This window comes from Sus scrofa, chromosome 5 (assembly GCF_000003025.6).
Source record: "Sus scrofa isolate TJ Tabasco breed Duroc chromosome 5, Sscrofa11.1, whole genome shotgun sequence".
Classification (NCBI taxonomy): Eukaryota; Metazoa; Chordata; class Mammalia; order Artiodactyla; family Suidae; genus Sus; species Sus scrofa.
Window position 1 is genome coordinate 70,964,414 of NC_010447.5, and position 22,323 is coordinate 70,986,736.

General features: G+C 38.7%; 1 protein-coding gene across 15 annotated transcripts in view; it reads right to left on the reverse strand.

The window, feature by feature from the left end:
- Positions 1 to 22,323, reverse strand: part of KIF21A (kinesin family member 21A) — a 140,834-nt gene that overhangs the window by 75,415 nt on the left and 43,096 nt on the right. The gene's annotated exons all lie outside the window — the stretch shown is intronic.

The window sequence follows — 22,323 nt, forward strand, 5'->3', positions numbered from 1 at the left end:
CACTAATGTAATCAACTACTTGCTCCTTGGATTGAAAATTTATACTGAGTCAATGTCAGTATGAGTTACTTAACAATCGCCAGAAAAATCATGAACAAGAGTAAAATTAATCTTAAATACTTTTGCAAGTAAATACTGTCCCTTAACTCTGGAAGAGGTAAAGATTCAGTTAAATAAATTCAACCACCACAGTGCTATTTGTTGCTATCTTCGTTTTAGATTTCTTCTCTTATTTCCAGAGAGAAATTAAGAACATAGTATTTACCTGGATGCCCTTGACTCAAACTATTCACTAATGGTTTCCAAACTTACTTGACCATAACCTTCTGTTGGTTTAATACATTAAGCATAATCCCATATATGAATGTATATATTCATTTATAAATACATGTATGTACTATATTGATTTGTCACATATCATGATATACAAAACAGAATTTTGAGAAGAAATTCAAAATAAAAATAGAACTTTGATATTTTCTCTCCAAAATCAGTGAATCATCATGTACATTGCCATGGGTGTTCTCTCTCTACTTGGAAGACTACAGCATTAAATCTGCCCTACACCCTACCTTCATCTACTTCAGATTCTAGGACCTTCCTCTTTTGCCTTCTCTACCTGATTTCAAGGCCTATATTTCCAAAAAAGGAAAGTATATTTATCTGGCCTTATTCTATTCACTCCATAAGCAGCGCTATCCTAGACATACACATCTCTGACTTACTGTATCGAGGTCTTTTAAGAGGTTCCTATTTGCCATGGAGAAGGAGAAGCAGTTTAGGGAAGAAAGTAAAGACAACCAGTGACAAACAACATAAAATGATAGAAAAAAGAAAGGACTTTTTTTCTTTTTATGGCCACATCTGCAGCATATGGAAGTTCCCGGGCCAGGGGTAGAATCAGAGCTGCAGCTGCCGGCCTACACCACAGCCATGGCAACACCAGATCCAAACTGCATCTGCAACCTATGCCACAGCTTGCAGCAAATACTGGATCCCTGACCCACTGAGCAAGGCCAGAGATCGAACCCACATCCTCACAAAGACAACGTCGGGTTCTTAACCCACTGAGCCACAACAGGAACTAAGAGAAAGGATTTTAAAGGAATCTGGTTCCATAGTCTTATTTTCTGAGACACAGAAACAGAAGTCTATAGACGTGGAACAAGTTCATCTATTTGCTAGAGATGAAGCCAAGCCTAAGTTCAGATCACCTGAGTTTTAACCTTTGCCAGTTCATCAGGGTAGAAAGTCAGTGGAAGATAGGAAAAGCAATACTGAGAAGGGATTGAATTTCTGTAACTCTGGTTATCTTAAATAGAATTCTGTACTAGCAAAAAAGTGTTTTCAGTAAAGAATATATTTACTTATTCATTTTTTCCTTCCTTTGTGGTTTTTTCATAAAGTCTTCGACTTCATTTATTTCTTTTAATAGAATGCAATAATCAATGTGAAACTGGCCAGGTTTGTTGGAAAGAGGGATGAAGTGGCTTTCAAGAGACTTGGCTTCTTCTACTTTTCTCTCTCTACAGATATTATGTGGTTCTTCTCTCAAAGCTCCAATTTCCTCACCTATTGAAAGAAACTATCATTTCCAAGATTCCTTTTATATCTAACACTATTTGACTGAAGAACAAAATATTATAAAATGAGAAAAGGAAAATAATATTTACAAACTGTTAAGATAAAATGATATTATAACAAATAAAAGGGTTTCTTATAAGAAGCTACATCTATGGACTATAGAACAGCCCAGGATAATAGCAGCTTTAGCTTTCTGATTCTACATTTTCTTGATGAGTAGTCTTTCTCAAAATTAACATTCCCTTCTTTCCAAACTCCTCTTCTCCCTATGAATGCATGAAATGAGATAGGAGAAAACCAAATCCCTCATCTCCTTGGAAGAATCACCAGTCACCTCCTTCTTCCAAGGAGGATGAGGGATTTGGTTTTCTCCTATCTACTCATCAAGAAAATGTAGAGCCAGAGAGCTAAAGCTGCTATTACCCTGGGCTGTTCTATAGTCCATAGATGTAGCTTCTTATAAGAAACCCTTTTATTTGTTATAATATCATTTTATCTTAAGTTTGTAAATATTATTTTCCTTTTCTCATTTTATAATATTTTGTTCATCAAATAGTATAGAAATAGGAGAGTCGATCTCAATTACTCCCTCTTCCCTATTCCATCTACCTAATCTGTCTCTAAGAGCTATTAATTATCTCTGAAATAGCTCTTAAGCTCATCAATTTCCTTCCTTCCCAATCAACCAATCAACACCTCCCAAATCAAAGCCACCATTACCTCTTACTTGGATTATTGGAAAAGTCTGCTCACCAGTTAGCCTGTGTCAAATCTTGCCCCCTCCCCACAACCTGTTCCACAGAGTGCAATATCAATGATATTTGTAAAATAGGAAGCTGCTCACTACCTTTCTTAAAACCCTTTGGTATATCCCTAAATGGCTCTGCCATCTCCTCTTGCCATGCTCCATCTTTGCATCAAAGCATTTTGGTTAGTGATGGTGGTGATGATTTATTTTTAACCAGTTTCACTAACAAGGTATGCTCCCTCTAGCCTCTATGCCTTCAAATATGTTTTTCTCTTCTCTTGAACACTCTTCCATCTTCTCAATTACCTCCCAAGTCATATTCCAGCCCGAGCATCTCATGTTTCCTATCCTTCAGTCTCTGTTTTCAATCTCTGTTTAGATTTCACTCCTTTAGGAAGCTCTCACCTAACTGCATTCCAACATAAAGTCATATTTGAGCCCAGGCTCTTCTGTCTCCTAAAACCCACCTCATTTCCCCCAGGATTCTGCTCTCTCTCTCTCTCTGATGTATAACTGCACTGTGACACTTCATAAAATTCCATGTAATAAAACAGATAGACATGAAAACTATCTAAATGAAAATGAGCACCAGGCTACTATTTGAAATCAACACCTCATTAATTTTAAGTAAATGATTCTAACCACAGGCTAACTTATTTGGTTATTAAGACACTTCCAATTTCATTTCAACATAAAGAATAAGCACTATTTGACTTGCAGATATGACAGCCAATTTTAGAATGTCAGTGTTACTCAGAACTTAATCTCCCAACCTCTCCTCACCTGAATTTATTATCCTTGCTAATGGCAAGGAGGATTGCATTTTAAGGATGGATGATATGCAATTCCACAATTTGCATGTTTGGGGAGAGACAGTGGCTTTAAAGATGGGTGGAACCCTTTTCTATTGGATGCAGGCAATGGCAATTTGTCAGCAGGTCTGAAAAATTCCCAATTAGAAAGGGATGGTCTCTTGCAGATAACTGGAAGGTGACTATACTTCAAAAGTTAAAGATATATTCACTTTCTCAATTCTCCTTTGACAATTCTAATTTTAAACTCTCAAAATCCCTACATTTATACTCAAGTCGAAAATTCTTAGATGAAGTCCTAACTCAAGCCAATTAATCTGCTTTAAAAATTTTGAAATTTACATAGCTATAAACCTCAATTTAAAAACCATAATTTGAGGAGTTCCCGTTGTGGCTCAGTGGTTAACGAATCTGACTAGAAACCATGAGGTCACGGGTTCGATCTCTGGCCTTGCTCATGGGTTAAGGATCCACTGTTGCTATGAGCTGTTGGTGTAGGTTGCAGACGCGTCTCGGATCCCGCGTTGCTGTAGCTCTGGTGTAGGCCAGTGGCTACGGCTCCATTTCGACCCCTAGCCTGGGAACCTCCATATGCCACAGGAATGGCCCTGGAAAAAGGCAAAAAAGACAAAAAAAGACAAAAAAAAAAAAACAATAAAACCCATAATTTGAGATTAAATATAGACAAACTATACTAGCCCTGCTGGGAAAAAGAAGACTAAAACTAAAATCTGACATTTATTACTCTAAGTATTTTGAAATACTTTCTTTGTATTGTTATATAAAAATAAGAACATTAAACATACTTGTCTAATCCCAACACTAAGAAATAATGTTAACATTTCAGTTAACACTAAGAAATAGTAACAAAGCCCTGCAGCCTTTTTAAAATGTGTAATCATACAACTAGATATATTTAAAACTGCTTCTTAAAGAAAAACAATTATGCATAAAACTTCTGTCATAAATTTTTAGAATAAGATATTCTAATACCCCATAGCAATATTATATTATGAAAGCCAACAACAATGTGGGTTCTATCTACAATATTAATTTGCTAATGGAGGTGGGATTTTTAAAAATGTTACACTGGAAATGAATGTAGACAGGGTGAGGCTGTTATAGAGAACAGTGACAGTTCCACTTCAGAATGCTATTTTTGTCCTTCCTAGAGAATGTTATTTTCCTGACCAATACGGTGGGATCTGAAGGGGAAAACCCACTGAGAGCCATAGAGAAATAAATATAATTTGTTATATCTAGTTTGTGAAGGTTGAAGGTTTGAAACAGAGTATGCTACAGGCTGTTATTCATTCAGTTTTAAGATAAAAGGACTTGAACAAATGTTGTCTCCATTTTCTGAATCTTTCTATCAATATACAAGTAGCCATTTGCTTCTGTTCTCAACTCTATTGAAACTGCTTAGACAGAAGGTAAAAATGACTTTTTTTTTTTTTTTTTGTATTTTTGCCATTTCTTGGGCCGCTCCAGTGGCATATGGAGGTTCCCAGGCTAGGGGTCTAATCAGACCTGTAGCCGCCAGCCTACGCCAGAGCTGCAGCAACTCGGGATCCGAGCGACCTACACCACAGCTCACGGCAACGCTGGATCCTTAACCCACTGAGCAAGGGCAGGGATCGAACCCGCAACCTCATGGTTCCTAGTCGGATTCGTTAACCACTGCACCACGACGGGAACTCCAAAATGACCTTTTTATTTCTAAATACAATGAACCCTTTTTTACTTTCATCCTCTCTGACTTCTCTTCAGCATTTGATCCTACTTACAACTTGTAGGGGAGGGAAACATTTTCCCCTCCATCTTTCTAATTATCCTTGCTGGGACCCTGTAAATTAGATTGACAAGAGACAGATTAACAAAATAAAAAACAAAGAGTTTATTAACTTGTGTATCATGCATACATAAGATTCAGTGATGAGTAACTCCAAGAGTGGTTAGGACTTGGGTTTATGTAGCATCTTAACAAAAAGAAAAAGGACTTTTGAGTTTCTAGGACAGAAAAGTGTGGGAATGTAAATATATGGAGGAACTGGAAGATAGGTGAAGTGAAGTTTGTTATGTAGGATCTGTTGGTGTAGTCTCTGGTAATTAAATTCTGTCCTTCCTGGTAGAAAGCAGAAGAATACCTTTATAAAAGTTACATCCTGCTTCTAGACAAATTGGGGGAAGGCAGAGATCATTTTTTGTATCTGCTACTTTTAATTACCTTCAGGTCAAAATAATCCTTATATAAAATTGGCACATTATAGGGTGCATTTTCTGCTACCCTTCAAACACTATAGTGCTCAGTAGTTGGCTTTTGTAACATTCCTTCTTTTTTTTAAATTTGACTTCGATTTCTGAATTCTTCTTTTCCTCATACCTCATATACCAATTAAAATGTCAATGTTTTCCCTCAAAAATCTCCTACTTTATTTAGCATAGTGTCTAAGATTTTCCTAATCTGGATTCTACCTGCAATTCTACTCTCAAATCTAGTTGCACTCAGCTACATCAAACCACCGATCATTTCTTGATCAACTTATATAGTTTCACTCACCATGCCAATGTACATGGTTTCCTCTCTGCTTGGAATGCTAGACCTCCACTTCTCTGCAGAGAAACCCCTCTGTAATTTTTCAAGACCTAGCTCAAACAGCTGTACATTAATAAGGCTTGAATTAATCTATGCAATTTGTACATGATTTTATAACAATAGATATCAAGTTGCATTCTTATTGATCCACTAAGTAAATGAATTATTTGAGGATTAAGAATATATCTTATTCAATCACAAAAAAATTCAACAAATGTTTACTGATGAACTCCTATAAACTGCTCTAGCTTAAAGGAGGGGTAGCATTCCAGTACTGGGCATGCGATTATCACAATACTCTAACTTCTGCCCCATCACTTTACTTATCACAATACTCTAACTTCTGCCCCATCACTTTACTCTGTTACTAGAAATTTGATCTTGCGTAAACATTTAACAATTTTATGTCTTAATTTTCTGATCTATAAGATGAATAAAGGAGCCTGGATTTAATATTCCTAAAGTTCTTTCTAATTTCAAATTCTAATTATCCCTTTAAGAAAAGCAAAATCCTGACTTAAAAGAGGTATCAATAAACAATCTTTTTTCTTCTGTTACACCCTACATCTACCATTAGTTATGCCACTGGTTCCTTATTTCTTTATGGTTCCTATTATTCTCTCCAGTTTTAAAGCAATTGCTCCTGTGGCCACAGGGACAAGGAACTTCATTTATGGAAACACTGTATCATGGCTCTTTGCAGTGACAGTAGCTAGTGAAGACGAGAGGAGAATCTGGGACTAAGACCAGTAGTTTCCTTAAATTGGATCCTATTTTCTGTTTCTTTGCCTTCATAATAATCATAACTGGTTTTAGTATCAAAAATGCTAAGAGGACTAGTTTCAAGATGCCCTGGTTAAGACAGAAAAATAAGATAAAATTTATTTTGGGGGAATCGGCTTATAGTTGCTTCCTTTCCAATTACAGTTGAAGCCATGAAACAGCAAAACTATATTTAAGGTTTAATTCTGTCACATCCTATTGGAAGAAGCCACCCCCCATGAGACTGCAGCATCCCGGCACATTCTGGCTAAGTATGCCAAGAACATAAATCCCTGACTACTCTTTTCATGGATCACTTCTCCAGGATGCATGTGCAGCAAGCAGCCTGTAGGGATAATGTCTTCCACTTCATAGAGCTGACCTGCTTAGGCAAAGCAATGGAAACAGTGAATACATAATGAAAACAGTGAATCTTCTAGCTCAATGTTCCTTTTTTCTTTTCCTTCACTTTTACTAAGATATAACCGACGTACAGAACTGTATCTAAGTTTCAGGTATACAGTATAATGACTTCACTTACATCATGAAATGATTACCACAAAAGTTCAATGGTCTTTCATCAACTCATATAGATACAACATTAAAGAAAAAAAAAAAAAAGATATTTATCCTTGTGATGAGAAGTTGGTGTTTCCTGATATCCATGTAATAGGTCTGCCTGCATTGCCTCCTTTGAATAAGATGGTTAGGATGGAAAAGCAGTTCAAATCACGTGACATTCATGATGTTTATTACTGTAATAAAATTTCCTTGTCTACAACTCAGGAGTCCTCTGTCTTCTGCCACTGCACATGAAACAGTAAAAGACTAGCTTATTAACTTGTAAACAGGGTAAAATCTCAGACTGTGCAGATCTTAACACATACTGTGACCTTTAGCAAGTCACTCTCTTAGCTGCAATTTCTTTATCCATCAAATGGTAATATTACTGTCACAAAACCCACATCACAGCACCTTGAACAAATGAGATAATGTATAGTAATGAAAGCCTAAGTAGGTATAAAGTGTCATTGTCGTTGCTGTTGCTGCTGTTGTTATTACAGCACCACTTGAAAATTTCCCCAGTCAGTTACTTCATGAGACACCTTAGCATTTTAAATCCATTTGGGCTTTCCAGCACATTAAAGAATGCATGATTTTTGGAGTTCCCATTGTGGCTCAGCAGAAATGAATCAGACTAGGAACCTGTCCTTGCTCAGTGGGTTAAGGATCCAGTGTTGCTGTGAGCTGTGGTGTAGGTCACAGATGTTGTTCAGATCTGGCATTGCTGTGGCTCTGGCGGAGGCTGACAGCTACAGCTCCGATTTGACCCCTAGCCTGGGAACCTCCATATGCCATGGGTGTGGTCCTAAAAAGCAAAAAGCAAAAAAAAAAAAAAAGCAAATAGAATGCATGATTTATTCTTTGGCTTCCCAAACTACTGTCATATTTTTCAAATACCCTCTGTGTACACTGAGTCCTTAGAACAATTAAATGGAAAACTATTATGTCCGAAATGGAAGTATAATACAATAGAGAACATTACCTGGATATGTGTGTACATATACATACAAATACATACACACACACATATGTACTGCTATGCAAAGATAATCAAACTAAATATGTTACACTTTCATTTGCAATGTCATAATCCGAAATTAAAACCTTTTCATAGTAATAAATAGTCAAGCCTCATTATCCTGCTATTCATCTCAGCACAGAGTACAGTAGAAGCCAAAACAGGAATTTTTATCCTTTTAATATTTTTATCATTGTCACTACCCCCATATAGCCAGTAAGGAAATTTCATTCAGAATGGAAAAGAACCAAGCCCTCGAGTAACAGGTTCTTTTAAAAGGGGGAATTAAATTGTTATGGCACATTTGTCCTCATGCTGAAATAAACTCAATTAAATGCTAGTGACAAGAATGTTGGCTTGTAGTTACTAAAAGGATGCTGCTTTAAGGAAAATAAATAAATGAATGTTGTAATTTATACCCTCCCAGTACTTGTCACCCATAATTTTTTTCTAAATTATAAAAATGGCACTAACATCACTCATTAGCCTAAGCCCAAAGATACAGGCAATCAAACCTATAATTTGAACTTAAACACATACAGTTGTGTTTGTTTTTCCAGACTTCTTCATTCACCCTCATCTTTCCTATCCCTCTGGTTCTCTCTCTCATTAAAAGCATTACAAGAGACAAGCCTTTCTTTGCTAGGTGACTGGCCAAGTTATTTTCATCCCCCGCCCACCCCAGCCACAAACAGAAGAGGAATGACACACAAAGTGGCCATTGCTGATCTCTTATTTTGTTGGAAAACACTATTGTCCTCAATCTACAGTTTCATAGGCATGACAAACTTTTCCATTTCCTAAATGTCTTTGTAAACTATCTCTTCTTTTTTCGTTTGAGTTATTCTGATCTCATCCTCATGTGACTGTGGTTGGTCTCCAGTTTACTCAATAATCTGACCTGATTCCTGCTCTGTGTGGCTCTTTTACTTACAGCTCTCTGTAACTAGCCCACTTGACACCTTGTTAGCACCTTTGCTCTTCTGACAGGACACCAATAAATCTGTTCCTTGAACAGACCTTTTCCCTCTCTTGGTCTCATTTGTCAGTAGATGATCATTATTTTGGATGCTACTTACTAATATTCACTTTGATATCTTCATGTTAATTATATCTTACTAAGTCCTCTCTTCCATTTCTTAAGAGGGCATTTTGTCACCACAACTAAGTCACTGGAATTCTTGGTCCCTTGTCTGACTCTCTCCTAGTTTACGTCCATATTTCTGTTAGTAGATACACATTAAGAATCTGCCCTACTTCACCTACTTTAACTTTTTTTTTTGCTTTTTAGGGCCACACCCACGGCATATGCAAGTTCCCAGGTTAGGGGCTAAATCAAACTACAGTTGCTGGCCTACACCACAGCCACAGTAATGTGGGATCCAAGCTGCACATCTGCAACCTACACCACAGCTCACGGCAATATCAGATCCTTAGCCCGCTGAGTGGGGGCCAGGGATCGAACCCTCATCCTATGGTTCCTAGTCAGATTCATTTCTGCTGTGCCACAATGGGAACTCCTCACATTTGTTTCTTAATTAAAAAAGAACAGACTGGCAATCGAGAAGACAAAGTAATGGAAATCATCCAAGCGGGGGGCGGGGGGAGGATTTTTAAAAATGAGGACACTTTAAGGGACTTCTCTGACAACATCAAGCCTACTAACACTCACATTATGAGGGTCCCAGAAGGAGAAGAAAGAGAAAGGGGCAGAGAACCTAGTGAAGAAATAATAGGTGAAAAATCAGTAGTTAAGAAATAATAACAGCTAAGAAATAATAGGTGAGGAGTTCCCATAGTGGCTCAGTGGATAATAAACCCAACTAATATCCATGAGGATGTGGGTTTGATCCCTACCTTGCTCAGTGGGTTAAAGATCTGTCATTGCCGTGAGCTTTGGTATAGGTCACAGATGTGGCTTGGATCCTGCATTGCTGTGGCTGTGGTGTAGGCTGGCAGCTGCAGTTCTGATTCAATCCCCAGGCTGGGAACTTCATATGCCTCAGGTGCAGCCCTAAAAAGACAAAAGACAAAAAATAAATAAATAAATAAATAAAAAATAATAAAAAATAAAAGAAAGAAAAAAGAAATAATAGGTGAAAACTCAGTAACTCAGTAGTTAAGGAATTCACAAAACAAAACAAAAAGATATAAAATATGATGTCAAAAATATAAAATGTTGGGGAGTTCCCATTGCGGCACAGTGGAAATCTAACTAGGAACCATGAGGTTGCGGGTTCAATCCCTGGCCTCCCTCAGTGGATTAAGGATCTGGCCTTGCCATGAGCTGTGGTATAGGTTGCAGATACAGCTCAGATCTGGCCTTGCTGTGGCTGTGACATAGACTGGCAGCTGTAGCTCCGATTAGACCCCTAGCCTCCATATGCTATGGGTGTGACCCTAAAAAGAAAAAAAAAAAAAAAAACCCATAAAATGTTGGGACAGGTGAAGGATGGTAAAAGTGAAGAGTTACCATAATGCATTCAAACTGAAAAAGTATTGGAGTTCCCATTGTGACTCAGCGGTAATGAACTGGCCTAGTACCCATGAGGATGTGAGTTCAATCCATGGCCACAGTCAGTGGGCCTGCATTGCTGAGAGCTGCGCCGTAGGTCACAAACATGGCTCATATTTGGTGTTGCTGTGGCTGCAGCACAGGCCAGCAGCTGCAGCTCTGATTTGACCCCAGCCTGGGAACTTCCAAATGCCATGGGAGTGGCCCTAAGAAGACAAAAAAACAACAACAAATAACAAAAACAACAACAACAAAAAAACCTGAGAAATTATCAACTTAAATATACATCTATATACATAGATTATAATATATGAACCTTGTGGAAACCACAAATAAAAAAACCTACAAGACACACAAAAATAAAGAGAAAAGAATGCAAATATAAACAAAAGATAGTCATCGAAGCACAAGAGAGCAAAAGAATAAATAAACAAAAAAATATAAAAAATACCAGAAAACAATTAAGAAAATGGCAATAAGTATTTACCTATCAATATTTATTTTAAATGTAAACAGACAAAATGCTCTAAGACATAGGGTGGCCAAACAGATATAAAAACAAGATCCATATATATGCTGCCAATAAGAGACTGACTTCAGATATAAAGGCACGTACAGACGGAAAATGAGGGTATTGGGAAAAAGTATCCCATGCAAATAAAAATGAAAAGAAAGCCAGAGTAGCAACACTTATATCAGACAAAACAGGCTTTAAATACTGCAAGGAGTTCTTGTCATGATTCAGTGGTAACGAACCCAGCTAGTATCCATGAGGATACTGGTTCAAAATCCCCAGGCTCACTCAATGGGTTAAGGATCTGGCATTGCTGTGAGTGGTGGTGTAAGTTGCAGACGCAGCTTGGATCCTGTGCTGCTATGGCTGTGATGTAGGCCATCAGCTACAGCTCCAATTCGACCCCTAACCTGAGAACTTCCGTATGCTGCAGGTGTGACCCTAAAAAGAGAATAAATAAATAAATAAACAACAAATAAATAAATAAAATAAACACTGTAATAATAAATACAGAAGGACATTACATAATGACTAAGGGTCCCAGGAAGACCAAAGAAGAAGATATACCAATTGTAAATATATATGTACCCAACATAGGACCACCTAAATAATACTTAAAGCAAATATTAACAGACATAAAGGGAGAAACTGACAGTAACACAATAATAGGGAGGGACTTTAATACCCACTTACATCAATGGACAGATAATCCAGACAGAAAATCAATAAGGAAACACTGGCTTTAAGTTACATATTTGACCAGGTGAAATTAATAGATATATACAGAATATTTCACCCTAAAACAGAGGATACCTATTCTTTTCAAGTGCACATGGAACAGTCTCACACTATGCCACAAAACAAGGCTCAATAAATTTAAGAAGACGGAACTCATATTAAGCATCTTTTTCAAACATAGTTAATGAGACTAGAAATTATCTACAAGAAATAAAACTGGAGTCTAAACAGTATGCTCCTCAATATTCAATGGGTCACTGAAAATAATAAAGAGTAAATGAAAAAATATCTGGAAATAAATGAAAATGGAAATACCATGATGAAAACCTATACAATGCTGCAAAAGCAATTCTGAGAGGATGTTTATAATGATACAGGCCTACCTCAGGAAATAAGAAAAATCTCCAACAATATAATTGTACACCAAAATGAACAAAAGAAAGTAAACAAAACCCAAATTCAGTAGAAGAAAGGAAATAATAAAGACCAGAGTGGAAATAAATGAAAGAGGCGTGAAAAAAAATAGAAAAGATCAATGAAACTAAGAGTTGGTTCTTTGAAAAGATCTACAAAATTAATAAAACTTTAGCCAGAGTCACTGAGAAAACAAGGAGAGGGCTTAAAGAAATTAGAAATGAAAAAAGAGAAGTTACAACTGACACACACAAAAATGCAAGGGACCATAATACACTACTAATTTATAATTATGAACAATTATAATTACTATGAACAATTCTATGCAAACAAATTAAACACCCTAGAAGAAATGGATAAAATCCTATGAACATATAATCCTACAATTCTGAATCAGGAAGAAATAGAAAATCTGAACAGATTAATTACTGAAACTGAATCACTAATCAAAAACTTCCAACAAACAAAGTACAAAACCAGTTGGCTTCAGAGGGGAATTCTACAAAATGCTTAAAGAAGAATTAACACTTTCTCAGACTATTTCAAAAAACTGAAGAGAAAGGAAAGCTTCCAAGCTCTTTCTGTTAGGTCAGCATCACTCTGATACCAAAGTCAGACACTACAAAAAAAGAAAATCACAGGCCAATATCACTGATGAATATAGATGCAAAGCAACTCCAACAAAACATCAGCAAATCAAATTCAACAATATATTAAAAGGATGGGAGTTCCCGTCGTGGCGCAGTGGTTAATGAATTCGACTAGGAACCATGAGGTTGCGGGTTCGATCCCTGCCCTTGCTCAGTGGGTTAAGGATCCGGTGTTGCCATGAGCTGTGGTGTAGGTCGCAGACGTGGCTCGGATCCTGCATTGCTGTGGCTCTGGCGTAGGCTGGCAGCTCAGCTCCAATTCGACACCTAGCCTGGGAACCTCCACATGCTGAGGGAGCAGTCCAAGAAATGGCAAAAATACCAAAAAAAAAAAAAAAAAGGATGATACACCATGATCATCTTGCATTTATTCAAGGGGTGCAAGAATGGTTCAACATACGCAAATCAATCCATGCAATACATCATATTAACAAAACAAAGGATAAAAATCATATGATAATATCAAGATGCAGGAAAAGCTTTTTACAAGATTCAACATCCATTTATGATAAAAATCTCAACAGGGAATTCCCACCTCGGCTCAGTGGTTAACGAATCTGACTAGGAACCATGGGGTTGCAGGTTCGATCCCTGGTCTTGCTCAGTGGGTTAAGGATCCAGCGTTGCCGTGAGCTGTGGTGTAGGTCTCAGACGCGGCTCGGATCCTGTGTTGCTGTGGCTCTGGCGTAGGCCGGTGGCTACAGCTCCAATTCGACCCCTAGCCTGGAAACCTCCATATGCTGCGGGAGCAGCCCAAGAAATGGCAAAAAGACCAAAAAAAAAAAAACCTCAACAAATGAGGATGTGGACAAAAAAGAACCCTTGAAGATTGTTAGTGGGACTGTAAATTAACATAGCCACTATGGTAAGCAGTATGGGGATTCCACCAAAAAAAGATTGGAGTTCCTACAGCAGGTTGAAGATCTGGCATTGTCTCTAAGGTGGCATAGTTTTGATCCCTGGCCCAGTGTAGTGGGTTAAGGATCTGGCGTTGCCACAGACGTGGCATAAGTCACGGCTGGAGCTCAGGTAAGATCCCTGGCCCAGGAACTTCTATATGCTGTGGGTGAGGGCAAAAAAGAAAAAAAAAAATTAAAAGACAGAACTACATGTGCTTTAGCTATTTCACTTCTGGGTATTTACCCAAAGAAAACAAAAATACTAATTTGAAAAGACACGCACATTAATGGTCACTGCAACATTACGTATAATAGCCAAGATATGGAAGCAAATTAAGTATCCATCAATAAGTGAATGGACAAAGAAGATGCAGGGTGCTGTATGCATGTTTGTATAGACACATTCCCTCTCACATACACACAAATAAATACACAGTGGAATATTACTTAGCCATAAAAAAGAATGAAATCTTTCCATTTGCAACAACATGGATGGATCTAAAGGGTATTATGCTAAGAGAAATAAATTAAAGATAAATACCATATGATCGCACTTACATGCGATATCTAAACAAACAAAACAAAATGAAAACACTCACAGATAGAGGGGAACAAAATGGTGGTTGTCAGAGGGATGAAGGAGTCAGCAGTTGAGCAAGACAAATTGAAGAGGATTGGCGTTCAACTGTCGTGACTCAGAGGAAAACCAATCTCACTAGCATCCATAAGGATGAAGATTCCATCCCTGGCCGTGCTCACTGGGTCGGGGATCCAGTGTTGCCGTGAGCTGTGGTGTAGGTTGCAGACATGGCTCAGATCCCGTGTAGCTGTGGCTGGGGAGTAGGTCGGCAGCTGTAGCTCTGACTTGACCCCTCGCCTGGGAACTTTCACATGTCGAGGGTGCAGCCCTAAAAAGCAAGCAAGCAAGCAAGCAAGCAAGCAAGCAAGCAAGCAATCCAGCCTGGGACCTCTGCTCCAAATCGTACAGGCTGAAATCAATGGGCAGCATTCTCAGTTAGAGTTTCAGGATCCTCTTCCAAGCTCATTCAAGCTGGTGGGAAAATTCAGTTGCTTGTGGTTGTGGGTTTGAGCTCCTTGTTCCGTTGCTGGCAGATGAGGAGTTCTCAGCCACTACATTCCACTCTCAGCTCTTAGCCATATGGCCCTCTTACAACAAGACAGTGCATTGCTTCAAAACTACCATGAGAATTTCTTGTTCCAGTCTGCTAAAACTGAGTCTTAAATAAAATAATGCAGTCACGGTAGTGACTTCGCATCACTCCTGCCAAATTCTACTGTTAAGAAGCAATTCATAGAGACTGCCCAAACTGAATAGGAGGGGATTTCAGAAACATGTAAACACCTGAAGGCAGGATCATGAAATGTCACCTTACATTTTCTCTGCCAAGGTCAAGAAAGTTCTTTCTTAGAAATGTGACATTGATTAGAGACTTCCAGAATGAGGAATCAGCTATATGACATCAGTGGCTCAGGAAGCAACCAGTGGGAATACAGGGAAGGAGACGGAAGTGAAAATGAATCACACCTGTAGCCATATCAGTTATCTTTTCATTTCATCACTGGTTGCCAATGAATATAAATAAAGCATGTAGGGTGAGTTTTATAAATCCAACTACCCAAGTTCTCACCTATTTCATGTATATCCCAAGAGGTATGCCTTAGTGTCAGAGACAGAGAAAATAACACGTGTCTTCCTGGAGTGTCAATTTTACGCTTGGTAAAATAAGTACTGTAAACATTTTCATATTTACAAAACAAGCATATTTATAGAATGAGTATACAAAATGGACTACACACAAAATTTGTACTAACTTTAAAAAAAAAAAATTTGGCCATGGCCACAGCAGTGACAATGCTGGATCTGAAACCAGCTCCTAAAACTGCTATGCCACCGGGGAACTCCTGTACTAATTTTGTAGATGAAACTTGAGGCCTCCCTCAAAATTTCTAATTTAAGAGTACATTACACACTTTCTCTCTCTGCAGCTGGGAGAACTTCAGTGTAAATCCTTTACACTCGATGCTATTTGTGTTCTACTCTCTATTTACCGAAGTATTAATGAGGGAGAAAGAAACCAAGTGAAGAAATAAAGGGTTTTTGTTTGTTTGTTTTTTGTCTTTTTGCTTTTTCTAGGGCTTCTCCCTCGGCAATATGGAGGTTCCCAGGCTAGGGGTCAAATTGGAGCTGTTGCTGCCGGCCTACGCCAGAGCCACAGCAATGCAGGATCCAAGCACATTTGCAACCTACACCACAGCTCATGGCAACGCCGGATCCTTAACCCACTGAGCAAGGTCAGGGATCGAACCTGCAACCACATCGTTCCTAGTCAGATCCGTTAACCACTGAGCCATGACGGGAACTCCAAGAAATAAAGTTTTAAGCACATAGAAATATATTTTAAAGCTCAAATGTAAAGCACATGAGCATATTCATTGCAGTCACTTTGAGGCAAACTTCAGACTAAATGGTTATAAAGACAGTTAAATTTATATATCATGCCATCACCCTAGCACTGAAGTCTAGAGTTTGTTTTGTTTTATCTTTTTAGGGACACACCCACAGCATATGGCAGCTTCCAAGCTAGAGATTGAATCGGAGCTGCTGGCCAACACCACAGCCACAGCAACACAGGATCCGAGCTGCATCTGCGACCTACGCCACAGCTCATGGCAACGCTGGATTGTTACCCGCTGAGCCGGACCAGGGATCAAACCCACATCTTAATGGATACTAGTTGGGTTGTTACCACTGAGACACAACAACTCTAGAGTACTGTACTTAACAAGTATCCTATTTTCTTTTTAAAAATTTTTTTTGCTTGTTAGGGCCGCACCCATGGCATATGGAGGTTCCCAGGCTAGGGGTCCAATTGGAGTTGTAGCCACCAGCCTACCCCACAGCCACAGCAACACCAGGTCCGAGCCTCGTCCACCACCAACAGCTCAGGGCAACACCGGATCCTTATCCCACTAAACAAGGCCAGGGATGGAACTTGTGTCTTCATGGATACTAGTCAGATTCGTTTCCACTGAACCACAACAGGAACTCCCTATCTATTTTCAGTGTGATGATAAACACTATTTATTTTTGGAGTTCCTGTCGTGGCGCAGTGGGTAACGAATCCAACTAGGAACCATGAGGTTGCGGGTTCGGTCCCTGCCCTTGCTCAGTGGGTTAAGGATCCGGCGTTGCTGTGAGCTGTGGTGTAGGTTGCAGATGCGGCTCGGATCCCACGTTGCATAGGCCAGAGGCTACAGCTCTGATTTGACCCCTAGCCTGGGAACCTCCATATGCCGTGGGAGCGGCCCAAGAAACAGCAAAAAGATAAAAAAAAAAAAAAAAAAAAAAAAAAAGTCTATTTATTTAGCTAGTTGGTTGGTTTTGGTTTTGTTCTTATAGATCCAAATATGTATCTTGTTTTGTAGCATAAACTGCTAAGTGCAGTCCAGAACCTACTCTCCCCTTTTTCTTTAATGACATTTTACTACTAATACAATTTTTATCTGAATACCCTGCACATTTTAAGCCTCCTTGCAGCTATGTGACTATATGGCTAAGTTCTAGTTAATGTGAACAATAACAGTCTTAAAATGGAAGGGATGGATCTTCCCTTTTTTTTCCCTCTTCTCACTGGCTGGAATGCAGAAGTAGGAGTGGTGTACCATCTTGGATCATATGGGCGAAAGTAACACTCAAAGGATTGTGGAGCAACAAAGCAGAAGGATCCTGGATCCCCAACACAATGGAACTTAGCTCTGGGCTATGCATGCCCAGGCTGTGATGTGTTAGAAAGATAAATCTCTATTTTGATTCAGCCCTTCTGGAGTTCCCATTGTGGCACAACAGAAACGAATCTGACTAGGAACCATGAGGTTGCCGGTTCGATCCCTGGGTTAAGTGGGTTAAGGATCTGGCATTGCCGTGAGCTATGGTGTAGGTCACAGACATGGCTCCGATGCCCTGTTGCTAGACTGCGGTGTAGGCCAGCAGCTACAGCTCCAACTTGACCCCTAACCTGGGAACTTCCATATGCCACAGGTGTGGCCCTAAAAAAAAAAAAAGAGTGCCTAAGCTGATATAAGCCTGAGACTCCAAGAGTTCAACAATCAGACAATGAGATACACCCCAACAATCAGGAAGATATTAAGGGCACTACCTTCTCACCTAAGCCTCAAGGTAATTGTCCTTGATTTAGAAACTGGGGTATTTGCTGAGCACAAGGCCAATAATTAAAATCCAATTATTTATCTAAGAGAAAAAAATTGGGAGTTCTTGTCATAGCTCAGTGGAAATGAATCTGACTAGTATCCATGAGGACACAGGTTCGATCCCTGGGCCTCGCTCAGTGGGTTAAAGATCCGGCATTGCTGTGAGCTATGGTGTAGGTCACAGACACAGCTTGGATCCTGTGTTGCTGTGGCTGAGGTGTAGGCTGGGAACTACAGCTCCAATTTGACCTGTAGCTAGGAACCTCCATATACCACTAGTGTGACCCTAAAAGAGAAAGAAAAAGAAAGAAAGGAAGGAAGGAAAAGAAAATTTGTCTTAATTGTTTGGCTATAGTTACTTGCTCTTGGAAGTAATAGGTACAAATAGGCAGAAAACCTGGTAAGTTTTTGAGGGATATATTATGCACACACACAAAGGACTATAAAAGTCTATAATTGCTCAACCCAAAGACAACCCCTTAGGCTCTCTTACCTGCACAAGCAGGAAGCCAGCTTTGAAAACTATTTAACCTGAAGAAAGGGTATACTTTTTTAATGCCCATTTCTATTTTAGATCTGGCTGTGGAGAATAACAGATAATAACAACTCTCTCAAAGGACAAAATCAGGAATCATGGATAACAAGTGCTTTCCTCCCCAAGGGCAGGGGGACAAGTTTGCCAGGGGGGCTAACAAAGAAACTTTTCTACTACCAAGATAAAAATCTTCATGATTCCTACACACAAGATTTGACTGTTGCTGAGTAACTAACTATTGGGTTTCCTATCTCCCCCTTTTCCAGATGGGAGTGTCTCACCCTGCTTTGCCTCTACCACTGTCTTTTGTATATATTACCCTACTTCAAGTTTACCATGGTATATTGAATGTGCATTGGAGGGGATGATGAGCAGATGGCAAATCTAAATCAAACTGGCTTTCAGATTAGATGTGCCAACTATAAGAAGTAGTATCAGGGCTTGAGAGAAAGAACAGACTTCAGATCATGCAGATATAATAAACTATGAGATGAATGAGACTTAAAGATGGAGGGGATATGTTTCATGGTTGGGAGACAGAGTGCACATGGCAGAAACTGTTTGCTGTCTCCCCAAATCCATGTTCTCCTTCTTTCACAGCAGTAAGAATTTTAGCTCGCTATACAGCATTCTACATTTCCTAACTTCCTCTGTTATTACATATGACTCAGTTCTGACTAATAAGATGCAAGAAAAATGATGTGTGCTACTTCCTGCTCAATCCCTTAGAAGAAAAGAGCATGTCTCATATGCATACTGAGGTATATGGAATGACTGGCCAGTGGGAACCTGCTGTATGACACAGGGAACTGTACCCAATATTTTGAGATAATCTATGTGTGAAAAGAATCTGAAAGACAATGGATGTGTGTACCTGTATAACTGAATCACTTTGTTGTACAGCAGAAATGATCACAACGTTGTAAATCAACATACTTCATAATGTATACATGTAAGGAGAACCTGACCCCCTTGCTGTACAGTGGGAAAATTAAAAAAATATATACTAAAAAAACAAAACAAAACAAAAAACATACTTCAATAAAACTTTTTAAAAATGAGAAAAAAGGTGTTCCCATCGTGGCGCAGTAGTTAACGGATCCAACTAGGAACCATGAGGTCAAGGGTTCGATCCCTGGCCTTGCGCAGTGGGTTGAGGATCCGGCATTGCCATGAGCTATGGTATAGGCTGCAGACGCAGCTCGGATCCTGCGTTGCTGTGGCTCTGGTGTAGGCTGGCAGCAACAGCTCCAATTAGACCCCTAGCCTGGGAACCTCCATATGCTGTGGGAGTCACCCTAGAAAAGGCAAAAAAAAAAAAAAAAAAGAGAGAGAGAGAAAGCATGTCCTCCCTGTTTCTTGCTGGGAGGTAAATATGATGGTCTCCATCCATAAACAAGATCAGTATCCAAGAGACAGCAAAGTGAAAAAATAGAAGGCAATTGGGTCCTCAGCAATGTGCAGATTCCTTGCTAACCCTGGACTAGCATAATAATTTCTGTCTCATCTAAGCAACTGATGTTTTGGATCTCTGTTATAGCAACCAAGCCTGTATCCTTACTTATACATGCTTACAAAACTATAACAAGGAATTTTTAAACCTAATGTATAGATGTGTGTAGACACACCAAGAATGGCTTTAAAAACCTATTCCAACTAAACTACTGGCTAGTTTAGCTCATGACTCACTATGGTAATTATGTGTTTTATAAGATTATTTGCTACAAAATATTAATAGCAGTTAAAATACAGTGATAAATTACCACTTACTTTAAAAACTTAAGAAAACTCCAAACATACTGAAATTTCACTAAAAGAAATGCATTGTGTAAAAAAAATTTGTAAACACAATTTTATGTTTCCTTGAAACATAAAATTTGGGAAATAATTTCTTTTTTTGTTTGTTTGTCTGTCTTTTGTCTTTTGTCTTTTTAGGGCCCCACCTACAGCATATGAATGTTCCCATGTTAGGGTTCAAACTGGCCTGTGCCACAGCCACAGCAAAACGGGATCCAAGCTGTGTCTGCGACCTACAGCACAGCTCAGGGCAACACCGGATCCTTAACCCAATGGGTGAAGCCAGGGATTGAACATGCATCCTCATGGATACTAGTTGGGTTCATTAACCGCTGAGCCACAAAGGGAACTCCAGGAACTAATTTCTTAAGGTGGTATTTCTTGCATACAATTTTTTATTATCACATATGCATTTTAGAGTTTGTTAGAACTGAAAATTTTCATCAGATCATCTCAATTAAAACAAAATTTCAGATGAAAAAGTCATACAAATTAACATTAACTTAATAGTTATTCAATATTTAGCCACTTAATATTTATTCGATAAAAGCTTATACAGATATTGATGTTGCCTAAAAACCCAAGAACAAAGAAAAATGATTAAGATTATATGTTTAATGTGTCACAGTTCACATAATGAATTTCATGTGTCTTTTACATATAGAACTATTTGAGTTCAGGACACCATCATCTCTCTACAATAAATTACTACATAAATTTATCAAAATTACTACAATAGGAGTTCCCATCTTGGTGCAGCAGAAACAAATCCAACTAGGAACCGTGAGGTTGTGGGTTCGATCCCTGGCCTCACTCAGTGGGTTTAGGATCTGGTGTTGCTGTGAGCTGTGGTATAGGCTGCAGAGGCAGCTCGGATCTGGCATTGCTGTGGCTGTGGTGTAGGCTGGAGGCTATAGCTCTGATTAGACCCCAAGCCTGGGAACCTCCATATGCTGTGGGAGCAGCCCTAAAAAAACACACACACAAAATAAATAAATAAATAAATAAAATAAAAAAAACTACAATAGCCTTCTCCATTTTCTTTCATTTTATTCTTTCATTTTCATTTTACTCTTTCATTCTTTTTATTTCTTTCATTTTCTTTCTTTTTCTTCTTGCTGAAGCTAACCTCTCTTTCCAGATGCATTCACCATACAACACAAATTACTATATTCTAAAACATAGTCTGATCATATTACCTTCTTATTTTAAAACCTTCAATTCAAACTCTTTATGCTATACAAGACTTCGGCATGCTTTTTCCTTACCAGCATCAGAAATATACTTCCCCTTTCTACAAATCTAATTCATCCTCCCAAGTTCAGACAGTGACCTCCCCAACATTCTAGCCCACATTGAACCACTGAACCTTTCCTTCTCTGAACTACATCACTTATTGAACAACTACTAGGTGCCAAACACTAGAAAAAGAACACTGAATAAAACAGATAAAAGTACCTATCCTCAAATAGCTTAGATTGTAATGAAGAAGACAGTGCTTAGTCTGTACAATGGTGATAAATGCAAAGGAGAAGCTAAAGCAGAAAAGGGAGCAGGGGAGCAGGGTTGAGGGAGGAGGCAGGCTGCTATTTCACACAAGGTGGTCAGAGAAGGTCTCACCTATTAGTGAAATAATATTTGAGGTGACATATGAGCAAAGGCTTGAAGAAAGAGAAGTCATGCAGACAACTGGAGGAAGACTGTTACAAGTAAAAGAGGGAATAGCAAGTGTAAAGGTCCTATAATGAGCATTTGCTTTTTAGAATATTTAAAGATGAGTAAGTGTGCAGTTTATAAAACAGAGATGAAACTTTAAAGATGTGCCAAGCATAGAAAAGTGGTTGGTGAGTAGCTTGTAAAACACAGACAGAATTCATAAGACATGTTAAATATACGAATGGAAGTAGTAAGTAAAGCATGTGTCCCTAAACAGAGATAGGCATGTAA